This window comes from Carlito syrichta, unplaced genomic scaffold, assembly GCF_000164805.1.
Source record: "Carlito syrichta isolate Samal-C Ts95f unplaced genomic scaffold, Tarsius_syrichta-2.0.1 Scaffold304318, whole genome shotgun sequence".
Classification (NCBI taxonomy): Eukaryota; Metazoa; Chordata; class Mammalia; order Primates; family Tarsiidae; genus Carlito; species Carlito syrichta.
The window spans coordinates 264,162-278,974 of record NW_007248414.1 but is presented as its reverse complement, the minus strand read 5'-3'; the positions used below and the strand labels follow the sequence as shown (position 1 = coordinate 278,974).

At 47.0% G+C, this 14,813-nt stretch overlaps 1 pseudogene; it reads left to right on the top strand.

Moving 5' to 3' along the window:
- Positions 1-5,583, top strand: part of LOC103262042 — a 10,886-nt pseudogene extending 5,303 nt beyond the window's left edge.
- The last annotated feature ends 9,230 nt before the right edge of the window (positions 5,584-14,813 follow it).

Sequence of the window (14,813 nt, the reverse complement as noted above, 5' to 3'; positions counted from 1 at the left end):
CGGCCACTGCCCTCCAGTCTGGGCGACAGAGTGAGACTCCAACTAAAAAAAAACCAAAAAAACTCAAGAGTAGGGGCAAAATTAGAAAGCAGAACACAGAGAGGGACGAGGAACAAAGAGAGAGAAGAAGAGATAAAAGGAAATGTAGTCATGTTTTAAGCTGGTATTGTTATGCAATTGTACCTTCCTGCAGATGAGTTTCAGATGCTGTACTGAGAATACATTTTGATAGGAAGGGCTGGCAGGGAACCAGGAGGAGCCTCAGGCAGCCATGGAGGTGACAACTGAAGACCCCTCCCCCTGAGTCCCCATCCGACCCATGACAAACCTAGCTTATTTTTAGATTTGGTTTCAATTCTATCGGCCCCATGATGCAACATCCCGTCCCTCCCCCACAACCTCTTATGCCCCGGTCCTCCCCTCCCCCAGTTGTCAACAAGCCCCTTGGAAACCAAGGCTGTGGGCCAGGAGACTTTTCTCTCCAGAACTTCTTTAATGGCCAAGTTCAGACCATAGTAGCCAGAAGGGCCTCTGTATTCCCAGCAGCTTGGCAGTGGGAAAGCCAGTTTTTGGCTTCTAGACAGGGAAAGCAAGGCGGGCTGACCACACACAATCTGTGCCTCAGTGACCCTCTGGCCAGAGGCATGCCTCAAGATTCTGGAAAGAGAGCCAGACCTGGTTCCCACACCTGGCTTCCCAGCAACACCAGCTGGGGGAAGTTAAAATATACAGATAACTGGATCCCTAGCCCAACCCAGCAGTAGAATCCAGGATTCCCAACAAATTCTCCTGGTGATTGTAACACACAGTCAAGGTGTTACAAGGAAACAACAGATTCATTTCTTTGGGCCTCAATTTCCCCATCCATCATAAAAGCTAATACAAAAATCTAGATGTGGTTCCCAAACACAGATCTCCTTTAAACCTCAAGATAGCTTGGAAGGTGTCATTATTCCTTTTTTTTTTTTTTTTTGTCAGAGTTTCATTCTGTCACCCAGGCTTGAGTGCAGTGGCATACTCACAGCCACTGCAGCCTCGACCTGCTGGACCAGGCAATCCTTTCACCTCGGTCTTCCAAGTAGCTGGAACTACAGGTACTTGCCGCTGCACCTGGCTAATCTTTTTTTTATTGATTTATTGTAGAGATGAGGTCTCACCATGTTGCTTAGGCTGGTCTCGAACCCCTGAGTTCAGGCAATCCTCTCATCTCTGCCTCCCAAAGTACTGGGATTACAGGTGTGAGCCACCACACGCAGCCCTGATTTTTTGAGATGACAATAGAGGATTGTAGAGGCAAAGGGACAAAGGGCTGGGGCACATGATCAATAGTCTTTTCCAGCACTAGGGTCTGAGGAGTCTAAGATCATCCAAGGTGATCAGCTGAATCTGTTTTCCAAAACTTTGGAGCGGACTCAGGCTCCCACTACCAAGGAGAACCATTTGTGGGCACAACTTCTTGGGTGACTTGGATGAGTGCCAAGGCGGGTCTGTGTGCCCAGGTGTATAACTGCACAGGTGTGAGCGAGGCCTCATCCCCTAGTGGCAAACTTACTGTTCCCGTGCAGACTCGCAGCTCCTGCCTAACCAGCTGCACCTCACCTTGTGGCCTATTTTGGGAATACTTATTAATCTCTTTATTATATTTCGTTTCAGAGTGCACCTTGGAGGTGAGTGAGCTGGGAAACTGATTGTTGGTTCAGTCAGACCGAGTCGCTTCAAAAAAGAGAGTGGAGAGAGCGGTCTGCTCCAGGTAACACACAGCTGGCTGCTGTGTGAGTTTGTTCTCTTGACAACAGCCACTGAGAAGGGGTCCACAAGGCAGCTCCATGGTGGAGTTTTTTCTTTAAGAAAGTCATTCTGCTCATGTGCTGATGGAGGGGAGAATGGATGGGAGTAAACAAGCCCTGAGTTCTAGAGACAGTTATAAAAGTACTGAGATCATTCAGTTGAGAGGCAATGACAGCCTGGACGAGCCTAGACCGGACTGGGGGTGTTGAGAATGGAGGAGTGACGGGCTGTCATGGCTGACTGGATGGTGGAATGACGGAAGAGTCACCATGGGCTGTGGTGGCTGATTGGAGAGGGGCACAATGAAGGAAGGGTCACCGCAAGCTACGGTGGCTGATTGGATGGTGAAGTGATGGGAGTGGGATCCAGGCAATGGTCAAGTTTCTGGGTTAAGCCTCTGAGTGACGGTCGATATGAATCATAAGGATAGGAGGGAAGGGCGTGTGTTATCTTCAGATTCACACCCCTAGCACCTGGCACATAGCAAGCCATCTGTAAAGGTCCTGAGGGACCACGTTGCCCTCCTGAGTGAGACCACTGAGACACTCTTTCTTTTTTCATGATGGTAGAGGGTCTGGCGCTCTCACTAAGGGATTAAGGAGCCCTGGTGCAAATTAGAAAAAGGCAGTCCTCGGAGAATGGGAGAAAATATTTGCAACTCATATATCTGAGACAAGTCTAGTATTCAGAATATGTGAGGAACTTTTACCAGTCAACACTAAAAAGACAAGCAACCCAACCCAAGAATTTTTTGTTTGTTTTTTTTGAGTTGGAGTCTCACTCTATTGCCCAGGCTGGAGTGCAGTGGCACGCTCCCAGCCATCGCAACCTCGACCTGCTGGACTCAGGCAATCCTTCTGCCTCAGCCTTCCAACTAGCTGGAATTACAGGCGTGCACCCCCATGCCTGGATAATTATTTATTTATTTATTATAGAGACGAGGTCTCACCAAGTTGCCCAGGCTGGTCTCGAACCCTTGGGCTCCGGCAATCCACTTGCCTCGGCCTCCCAAAGTGCTGGGATTACAGGCTTGAGTCACCGCACCTGGCCCTAGGCAAAGAATTTGAATAGACATTTCTCCAAAGAAGATATACAGATAGTCAATAAGTACATGAAAAGATACTCACTATCATGAACCATTAGGGAAATGCAAGTCAAAACCACAAGGAGATACCACTTCACATTCACTAGAAAGACTAAAGGAAAAAAAGATGGACATTAACAGATGTTGACAAGGACATGGAGGCACTGGAGCACTCAAACATTTCTAGATGGAATAGAATATGGTGCAGTTACTTTGGAAAACAGTTTGATGGTTCCTCAACAAGTTAAACATAGAATGACCACACAATCCAACAATGTCATCCCCTGGTATATACCCAAGAGAATGGAAAACATATGTCCACACAAAAACTCATACCAGACTGTTCATAGTTGCATTATTCTTTTTTTTTTTTTTGAGTTGGAGTCTCACTTCATCGCTCAGGATGGAGTGCAGTGGCTCACTCATAACCACCCCAGTGTCGACCTGCTGGGCTCCGGCGATTCTTCTACCTCAGCCTTTCGAGTAGCCGGAACTATAGGCGCTTGCTACCTTACCTGGCTAAGTTTTTGATTTATTGCAGATATGAGGTCTCACCGTGTTGCCCAGGCTGGTTTCCAACCCGCGGGCTCAGGCAATCCTCTCACCTCAGCCGCCCAAATTGTTGGGATTACAGGCTTGAGCCACTGTGCCCGGCCTGCATAATTCTTTTTTTGTTGAGTTGGAGTCTTACTCTGTCACCCAGACTGGAGTGCAGTGGCCGCTCCCGGCCACCACAGCCTCGGCCTGCTGGGCTCCGGCGATCCTTCCGCCTCAGCCTTCCAAGTAGCTGGAACTACAGGCACGCACTACCACGCCCGGCTAATTTTTGATTTATTGTAGAGATGAGGTCTTGCCAAGTTGCCCAGGAGGGTCTCGAACCCGTGGGCTCAGGCAATCCACTCACCTCAGCCTCCCAAAGCACCAAGCCTGGCTTGCATTATTCTTAATAGTGATTACAACCCAAACGGCCATCAACTAATGAATGAATACACAAGACATGAAATGTCCATACAATGGAATATTGTTCAGCCATAAAAAAGAATGAAGTACTGTTACACGCTACAACACGGGTAAAACTTGAAAACATTGGCTATATGAAAGAAGACAATCACAAAAGACCACAAATCACAGGATTTCACTGATATGAAAATCCACAATGAGGAAGTCTATAGAGATCAAGTAGATCAGGGGTTGCCAAGGGATGAGGGAAGGGAGAATTGGGAGTTACAGAGTTGTTTTTTGTTTTTTGGATTACGGCAATATTCTGGAAACTGGTAGTGGTGATGGCGACACAATATTGAGAATACATTAAAACAGCTCAATTTTCTACTTCAAAATGGTTAAAATTGTGGATTTTATGTTATGTGAATTTTAGCTTATAATTATTATTCATTTTTAAGAAAGAAAAGAGAAGTACCCCCCCAGCCGGGCACATGGCTTATCAAAGAGAGGGCAGTCTGAATCTCTGCCCCTTTGGCCTGGTTCCTGTGTGCAGTGAATGACTTGCACAGCTGTACTTAGCAGCCCCGCATTTGGTATAAAGGCTTCTGCCCCTGCAGGTCTGTGTCGAGCTGCGGACGCAGGTATCTCTTGGCAAGAAAAAGGCCTACTTTAAGAGATACCAAGGGAAATTTAGAAGGCGACAAGAGGGGAAAACCGATTACTATGCTCGGAAATGCTTGGAAATACAGGAAGAAAATAAGTATAACACATCCAAATACAGGGTGATAATTGGTGTAACAGAGATACCATATGTCAGATTACTTATGTCCAAATAGAAGAGGATATGACAGTCTGAGCAGCTTATGCACATGAACTGCCGAAATGCGGTGTGAAAGTTGGCCGGCCAATTGATGCTGAGGCATATGCAGATTTCTCAATAGGTTTGACTTGGACAAGGTCTATGAAGGCCAAGTGGAGGTGACCAGAGATAAACACAAAGTAGAAAGCACTGATGGTCAGCCTGGTAAGTTCACCTGCTGTTTGGATGCAGGCCTTCCCAGAATTGCCACAAGCAATAAAGTTTTTGGATCCCTGAAGGCAGCTGTGGACGGAGGCTGGCCTATCCCTCACAGGACCTATCGATTCCCTGGCTATGACTCTGAAGCAAAGAATTTAATGCAGAAGTCCCATGGGTCTGAATGTTGCAGATGATATGTGTCACCCAAGGGAAGAAGATGAAGATGCCCTCAAGAAACAGTTCTCTCAACACATAAAGAACAGCGTGACTCCAGACATGGGGTGGGGTGGGGTATAAAAAAGCTCATACAGGCTGAGGTGAGTGGATTGCCAGAGCCCGCAGGTTCGAGACCTGCCTAGGCAGCGAGAGCTCATCTCTACAATAAATCAAAAAATCAGCCAGGCATGGTAGCGCATGCCTGTAATCTTGGCTACTTGGAAGGCTGAGGCGGAAGGATCACTGGAGCCCAGCAGGTGGAGGCTGCGGTGGCCGGAAGTGGCCACTGCACTCCAGTCTGGGTGACAGAGTGAGACTCCAACTCAAAAAAAAAACCAAAAAAAAACTCATACAGCTATACGAGAGAAACTTGTCCATGAGGAGAAGCCCAAGAAAGAAGTTAAAAACAAGAAGTAAGGTCATCCTAAAAATGTCCCTTGCCTGGAAGAAAGTTTGGGTAGATCAAGAGAAGGCAAGCTTCCTGGGGCTCAGGAGCAGGTTGCTGAGTGCTGAACCAAACGACAGTTTCCTATGAGGGTTTTTCAGATAAAGACAATAAACATATTGACCAAGAAAAAACAAGATTTCTGCCCACATCTGGACCTCTACCTGCCCCAGCTGACAGAGAGAAGGAATAGGGGTTGAATGCATTTGCCAAGAGTGGATGAAACTCCCCCAGGGAAAAATAAATCACAGGGATGCTTTCCACCCGAGAAGCAAAATAAGCCCCTTCTTCCCGCCCTGGGTACGGCAGTTGACTTTGGCTCCAGCCCCAAGATCTCCCATTCCGCACACACCCTGCAGCTGCGATTCCACTCAACACTCAAATTCCTGGAGCCAAGCCCCTTCTGCACACCCACACTTGCTCATTCTTTCCGCTCCAGCTATGTTCCCCTCTTGTCTTTGCCTACCCCTGGTAGCCTCCCTCTGCCCCCTCTCAGACCCTCCTGTGCTCTATCCCATCCACCAAACCACCTTCCCATCTCATGATCCTGCTCCCTGCTCACCTTTTCCTGGAGCCCCCTAAGAGGAACCCACCTGCTTCCATCATCCTCTTAGCCATTGTGAAAACACCCAGTTTGGCCTGGACTCTCTCACTCGCAGGCTGAATAACTCTGCAGGAATCACATATTTTCTCTGGCCTCCATGTCCCCATCTGTAAAGTGTGCAAGGGTTTGCTTAACTGCCAGGGGGGCGTCCACGGCATTAGGGATGTGTATGCCTTCGTAAGCGCAAGCTGCCAAGCCCTTTGGAAGCATTGCTACTTTTCACCGTTACTCTTTAGGTTTGTGTGTGTTCCTCTGTAGAGAAATACCACGTTATTCATGAGCATCTGAGCATAACTCTCCTTGAGTTATCAGGAGCTCAAGGGCAGGGAAGGTGTCTGCTGCCTTTGGAGTGTTTGCTCCATCTCTGAGGTCCAACTACCTGAAGCCAGAATCCAAAATTCCTCTCTTCCTCCTGGGATCCCAGGAGGAAAATTCTTAAGGTCAAGGACTCTGCAGGGAGAGAGTTCACTGTTCTGAATCACAGTTTCGTTATCTATAAAATGGGGATAATCAGAGTACCTATCTCACAGCATTATTGGAAGGGTTAAATGAAAAATGCATACTAAATTATCATTAAACAAGAATAATGGATACAAGTATTATATAATGTTTATCTGTTGTTGCATAATGAACCAATATGCAGTGACTTAAAACAACAACAATAATTTTTTTTTTTTTGAGTTGGGGGTCTCACTCTCTCACCCAAGCTGGAGCATAGTGGCATAATCACGGCTCACCTCAGCCTCAACCTTCTGGGCTCAGACGATCCTTCCACCTCAGCTTCCCAGGTAGCTGGGACTACAGGTGAGTGCCACCATGCCCAGCTAACTTTTTAAATTTTTTTATTTTTGTAGGAACTAGGTTGCATTATGTTGCCCATTATGTCGAGCTCCTGGACTCAAGCAATCCTCCCACCTCAGCCTCCCAAAGTACTAGGATTATGGATGTATGCCACTGTACCCGGCCTTAATCTTATCTTTGGTAGTTTCAGTGAGATATGATTTCAGAAGCAGATTGACCACACAGTTCTCTCATGATGCTGGGGCTTCAGTCTTCTAAAAGCTTGACTTAGTTGAAGTTTCCAACTTTAAGGGGCTCACTCACCCGCCCCCAAGTTGATACTGGCTGCTGTTGGGAGGTACTGGCTCCTCTCCCAATGAGCCTGTCCACAGAGAGCTTGTGTGTCCTCACAATGTGGCAGCTGGCTTGTCCCAGTGGGTGATGTAAGAGACCGAAGTGGAGGCTGCACTATATCTTATGATCTGGATTCAGAAGGCACACACTGTCACTTCTGCAGTATTCCATTGGTCATGCAAGTCAGCCCTAATTCAGTGTGGATTACAGAAGCACACAAATACCAGGAGGTGAGGGGCCCTGGGGGCCATCTCACAGACAAGCTACAGCAGATGATGCTGGGCACATTCTTCATGTGTGATCATGTGACACAGTCAGGATTTGAATTCAGGTCTCCCTAGCCCAGATTCCGAGTTCTTAACCACTATCTTATGTTGACACCCACGATCTTCATGCAACCAACAACTTGCTTATCTAGCAAACCTTTTCTGAGCACCAGGTATTCTGGATGCTGGTGATGCCCTCTGCCCTCAAGGAGGGTATACAGGTGGCATAGCTAGAACCCACTCTCAGGTCTCCTTCTAGTTCACTGTTCTTTCTGCCCTGGGATACTCACATCAGGGGGTGGATATCATTAAAGCCTGGCAGCCCCTTTGGCAGAACAGCTTGGGAGGGGATTACAGAAAATGAACTGACTTTGCTTGGCACCAGGTGTCCGGGACTTTAAGTTTGCCTCTGACATTGATTTGCAGGACGTCTTTGATAAACCCCTTCCCTTTTCAGGCTCAGCTTCCTTGTCTGCAGGACTGCCTCTGAGGACCTTGCCTATACAGATAGTCCATTCAGTTACCAGTTATTGAGCACCTACTATGGGCCGGTCACTGCTCTAAGTGCTGGGGATACTGTCGGGGGAGGGCACAAGACAGAGGCCTTGAACTCAAGTCACTCACATTCACATGAAGGCTTAGACACAACACATAAGCAAGCAGGGAAAGAGGCCATCACAGACAGCAATGAGAGCTCAGGTGGCCAAGGGAAAGACAGGGGCACTACCTTACCCAGGGACATGTCCTCCAGCCAGTAACAAGCATGGAAAGATTGAGTGAAGAGGAGTCCGTAGGAAGATCTGGAGATAGGTGTCCCAGCAAGCGCAGAGGCCCCAAGATAGGATGAAAGCTTGTAGGGCAGCAGTGGGCTGGAGGACACTGAGCTTAGAGAAGAGTGGAAGGGGAGGACAGAGTGGGACGCAGGGGTCAGATGACGTTGAGCCTTGCAGGCCACAGGGAGGTGTTGGATGAGACACCTTTGGAGGACTTGCAAGGAGAGTGACCTGACGTGCGTCCACAGGGCCATTGGCCTGTTGCACGGGGTGTAGGCTGCAGAAGACAAGGGTCTTGGTTCTTTTTGTCTAAGATCTCTAGACATCGAAGTCTGGGAAGGCTGCATGACTTGGGATGGGGGAAGAGAGGGGTATTATCATCCTGTATTACTGGGACAATCCACCCACCAGTCCCTGAGTGCACCATCCATCCAGCCCTTATGGGACCAGGAGAGATAGAAGTTGATCCCAGGGAGCCAGTGAATAGGAAAGACCATCTGGAGCTTTGGCCATAGAAGCCAGTTCTCAAATTGCCCACGAAGTTTTCCCAGACAGCCATGGAACTTCCATATACCTGTTCTGGTCAGTAGGTTCATTGGTTGGGCTAGCCCAAACTCACCCTGACATTCAAGGCCCTACTGGTCTGAATCCCAATCATCCTTGCAGACTCATCTCCCACCATTTCCCAGCCTGGTCAGGCCAACTAACTTCTCACCATTCCCTGAATATCCCCTTTTCTTTCCTGCCTCCAAAGGTTTGCTTGTTCCCTCCTCCTGAAAAGTGCTGTTCCCTCCTCCTGAAATACAGTAAGTCCCCTACATACAAGCCTTCAAGTTACAAACTTTAACAATACACACTTGCTTTTTTATATATTATTTCTTTCCACCAGGTGTCAGTATAGCCTGTTAAATACATACTGTACTATATAGCTGATTGTGTTAGTTGGGTACCTTTGAGGAACTTAAAACAAATTGGAGGCTGGGTGTGGTAGCTCAAGCCTGTAATCCCAGCACTTTGGGAGGCTGAGGTGAGGGGACTGCTTGAGCCCACAGGGTCGAGAACAGCCTGGGCAACTTGGTGAGACCTCATCTCTACAATAAATCAAAAATTAGCCAGGCATGGTAGTGCTCTCCTGTACTTCCAGCTACTTGGAAAGCTGAGCCAAAAGGATTGCCTCAGCAGTTCGACGCTGGGGTGGCCGTGAGCGTGCCACTGCACTCCAGCCTGGGTGACAGAGTGAGACTCTGATTCAAAAAACAAAAACAAAAACAAATTGGACTTACAAACACGCACTCAGAACGGAACTCATTCGTATGTTAGGGACTTCCTGTACTTCCTCCCTTCAAGCCAGATCTTGTTTTGGTATCTTTCAAGCTCCATTTCAAAATGCATGTCCTCCATGAAGTTATTTTGTATCTCTTTTACCTAAAGTTAGTGTCTCTCTGTATGTTTTTAAATGTTTTTTTTTAATTATGGGAAAATATACATAACATAAAATTTACCATTAGAATCATTTTTTTTTCTTCTTTTTTTTTGAGTTGGAGTCTCACTCTGTCACCCAGACTGGAGTGCAGTGGCTGCTCCCGGCCACTGCAGCCTCGACCTGCTGGGCTCCGGCGATCCTTCTGCCTCAGCCTTCCAAGTAGCTGGAACTACAGGCGGGGGCTACCACGCCCGGCCAATTTTTTGATTTATTGTAGAGATGAGGTCTTGCCAAGTTGCCCAGGCAGGTCTCGAACCCGCGGGCTCAGGCAATCCACTCACCTTAGCCTCCCAAAGTGCTGGAATTACAGGCTGAGCCATCGAGCCCGGCTTGAACCATTTTTAAGTATACAATTTAGTGGCATTAAGTGCATTCACAATGTTGTGCAACTATCACCCACTATCCATTTCCAGAATATACTAAACAGAAACTTTGTACCCACATAAACGCTTTTTAAGCGGAGCCCATAGTCATCAGAACACTTTCAGTTAAAAGCGACAAAAAGTAGCCGGGCTTGGGGGCTCAGCCTGCAACCCCAGCACTCTGGGAGGCTGAGGCGAGTGGATTGTCTGAGCCCACAGGTTCAAGACCATCCCGGGCAACTTGGCAACACCTCGTCTCTACAATAAATCAAAAATTAGCTGGATGTGGTAGCACTTGCCTGTAGCTCTGGCTACTTGGAAGGCTGAAGTGGAAGGATTGCTAGAGCCCAGCAGGTCGATGCTGAGGTGGCCATGAGTGTGCCACTGCACTCCAGCTTGGATGATGAAGTGAGATTCCAACTCAAAAAAAAAAAGTGACAAAAAGCCTAATTCGAACAGGACTAATCCAAGGATACAATCCTTGACTCACAAAGATGAAAAGTCCAGGTTCATCTTCAGGCATGGCTGGATCTAGGACCCCAAACAATATCATCAGACAGGTGACTCTCTCGTTCTTCTGGTTCTATTTACTCAAGCTCTGGCTTCATTGTCAGTTGCCTCTTGGTTGCAAAGATGGCCATTGGCAGCTCCAGGATTTCATTCTACCAGCTCAGCAAACCCAGCAGAAAAAAAAGACAGGCTTCTTTCCCAACTGTTGCCCAGAATAGTTCTGGGGCTAACTGCCATTTGACTCAGTTATGTGTCAATCTCTGAACCAACCTCTGTGACCAGAGAGCAAGAACATGCCAGTTGGTCACATGTCCTACAGTCCGGAGATGGTGTCAGCCAGCACCCCTTAGCTACACAGCCCGAGGGTAGGGAAGAGGACTTCTCTGTAGGACAGGCAGAGTTCTGTGGAAACAAAAAGGGGAAGCAGGAGCTGAACAGGCAAAACTCAAGTCTGGCCAACCACGACAACACTCACAAATGTCCCTCTTCCCACCTTTTTCTCAGGAAATGGCTCCACCTTGACACGACAGGCAAGAACCTCAGAGTCTCCTTAACTATTTCCTCTCTCCTGTCCCCCAATATTGCCAATTACCAAAGTCTTCCTCCTAAATGTCCCTGCAAACTCTTTCCCCCTCCCCAGACCCCATTGTTCCCACCCTGGTTCAGGCCACACACCACCATCATCTGGATTATTACAGCCCCTCTAAACCACCTTCCTCTCTTTCTCCAGAGTGAGCCTTCTGCAAGTTCAAATCTGACCACAACCCTTCAGAGCCTTCCCTTTGGCTGACGAAGTTCTTGTCAGATCTGACTCCTGTTGACATGAGTGGCCCCATCCTTTGTCCCTTCCCAAAACACCGGCCTTCTCTCAGTCAGCTTCTCTTGGGACTCAGTAAGTGCCTTTGTGTGATGGATTGCCCTTAGCCTTCTTCCTTGCTTGACTTCCAGCTTAGATCCTTCAATGTTTATCCATCTCCTCCCCTAGGAAGCCCTCCTTGGGTGCCCCTCCATCCCCACCCTACCCCATACATAGTGTGTCTAATGCCTCTTCTGAGCTCTCGTGGTAGCTCTGCCTGCCTGCACCTAGGGTGAGATGTTATTTTTGACATGTTCCCTTCTGTGGTTTTTAAGGAAGATTAGATTTTTTAAAAATTGAGATATAACTTACATACAGTAAAATATTCTAATGTTAAATGTAAAGCGCAATGAATTTTTACCTATCTATACATCTGTGTAGTCAACCCAAAGTATAAAACCTTCAGAGTATAAAACCTTCTTAGTCAATAACAGTACTTGTCTTTCTCCCCCCAGAGATAACAACCTCTAAAACCATAGATTAGTTTTGCCAGTAATTGAATTGCGTATAAATAGAAATATATAATACCTACTTTTTGTGCTTATAATGATCAAATGAATGACTTTTATTTTCTTCCATGTTGTTGTGGTAGCAATAGTTCATCTGTTCATAATATGAATTGGTCATGGTCTGTTTATGCAGATTTCTGTTGGTGGATATTTGGGTTGTTTCCAGTTTGGGCTATCACAAATAATGTGGTTATGATGTATGCACAGACTTTTGTGGACACATCTTCCCACTTCTCTTGGAGACATGCCTAAGAGCGGAATTTCTGGATCATGACATAGATCCACATTTATTAAAGTTGCCAAGCAGTTTTCCAAGGTGCCAGCACCATTTTGCATCCCCACCAGCCATGGCACTCCAGTGGCTCCACATCCTGGCCAACATCTGATATTGTCAGTCTTTCAAATTTCATCTATTCTAGTGGGGACACAGAAGGAGTGCTATGTGGTTGTTTTTCATTTTTGATCATTTATGTTACCCAAGAGATTACATCCTCCTATATTCGGCTATTATCTTGTGGCTACTGTTCTTTTCTGGCTTTGCAGAAAAAGAGAAACCAGAGTCGTTTCCTTGCCTTTGAGTTTCACAAATCTAGGGCCTCGGGAGCAACAGAAAAAGTCTCTTGTGCATCAATAACATGATCCATATGGGAAAATGTAGGACATTCAGGAGCAAGTTTCCATCCTACTCTCATACCCTGAGCCTGAGTCTAGATAAGGGTTTCCAGACAAGGATGAAGGAAAGAACTGGAGCAGCCACAAGTCAGGGGGGAGGGGGGAGGAATGTGGTGTAAGAATGGGACATTGGAAACTGCCCCTTCTCTGAACTTGGCCCTGATCTAGGAAATAGACACCAGAATCCCCAAACAAGTTTGAGAAAATTGGATACAGAAAGCACCTGTACTCTTTCTAGGCAGAAGCTCTAGAGGAAAAAGGGATATGTGTGACGTGGCAGAAGAAGTTCACATGCCTAACAGAGTGCTCTGCGTCCAGCAGCATGAGAGCTGAGCAATGGTTCTGTGCCCTTGAAAGGGGCCCTAGAAGCATCTGGGAAAGGGAATGAGACCTAGGAACAGGCGACAACTTAGCAGTGACCTGTTGACACCTCCTCAGATAGGAACAGAGATGTCTCAACAGATAGCGTAGATAAGTGATGACTTACCCCAGATGTTCCTCCACAAGATACCTAGAACCAAGATGGCGAAGAAATAAGAAAAACTTGATGTACTGTGGTAACTCCAAATCTGAGAAGGCTTGTACGTAAAGTTTACCTGTTCCAAAGAAGTCATCTGGAGGTCCAGCAGGAAAAGACATTTGTTTACTAGAACTTATGGGAGGCACAGATGGCAACCAGTCGGTGAAGAATTCACGCCTCAGGACAGTACAGCAAGCAGTTCTATAATGAAGCAAGTTAATTATTCAAATGACTATGCAGTGTTTGCATTTATATTGATTAAGCAAGACTCCTACAATTGCTTTCAGCATTTCTCCATCATTTGTGTCCCATGACTCATTACTGGGAATATGCATATCCTTCTGAGCCTTGGCCAGAGGCCACTCCCTGAGGGAAGGGAAGAAAGAAGCCAGATATAGCGGGGAAAGAGCCTATGTCCAGACGATAACTTACACTTGACTTTCCTAAGATTACAGTTTCCACAGCCTGTCATGGGCGATCATAGCAGAGACTGAGTTCACTTACCAGAAAATAGTTACCTTTCTTGCTGATCACACCTTCTGAGTTTGTGGACTGAAATTAGACTATAGTTCCACATTTTTTTTTTGAGTTGGAATCTCACTCCTTCGCCCAGGCTGGAGTGCAGTGGCACGCTCATGGCCACCCCAGCATCGACCTGCTGGACTCCAGCGATCCTTCCTCCTCAATCTTCCAAGTAGCTGGAACTACAGGCACGTGCTACCGCACCCTGCTAATTTTGACTTTATTGTAGAGACAGTTGCCTGGGCTGGTCTCGAACCCACAGGCTCAGGCAATCTACCCGCCTCGCCTCCCAAAGTGCTGGAATTACAGGCTGAGCCACCGAGCCTGGCCCAGTTCCACTTTTCACACTGTATCAAGCTTAGAAGTTGAAATTGTTGTTATCCCCATTTTACAGACAGAGAAGCTGATGTGTAGAATAGTAAAGTGACTTGCTGAAGATCGTGCTGGAGTTTGACTCCAGGTTGCTTGATTCCAATGCCCAGGGCGTTCCCTATTCCAGCCCTGTGCCCTATGTCCCTGTTTGGTCCACTCTGCCTGAAACCCTCTTCCTTCTCAATCCCTGTCCACCTCACAGATGAACTCTTCGCAACCTTCACACCTCCTGACTTCCCTGATGCCCAAGAGTGGGAGATGATCATCCCTTCCTCCCTTCACCTCTCTGTTCCCATAGTACTTTATTTTTAGGATTCGTATAAGACTGGGTTTATCTGTATATGAGAGATCATCCTAAACAATAGTAAACAAGCAACATAGAAGTTGCTTTCTCAGTAAAAGAAGTAGTGCAATAGACAACCAAGGGCTGACATAGCAGCTCCATGGTGTCAGTGACTAAGTTATTCCTTTAAAAAAATTTTTTTTTCTTTCTTTTCTTTTTTTTTTTTTGTGAGTCGGAGTCTCACTCTATCGCCCAGACTGGAGTGCAGTGGCATGCTCCTGGCCACCACAGCCTCGACCTGCTGGGCTCTGACGATCCTTCTGCCTCAGCCTTCCAAGAGCCAGAACTACAGATGCACGCTACCATGCCTGGCTATTTTATTGTTTTATTGTAGAGACGAGGTCTCGCCAAGTTGCCCGGGCTGGTCTCAAACCCACAGGCTCAGGCAATCCAC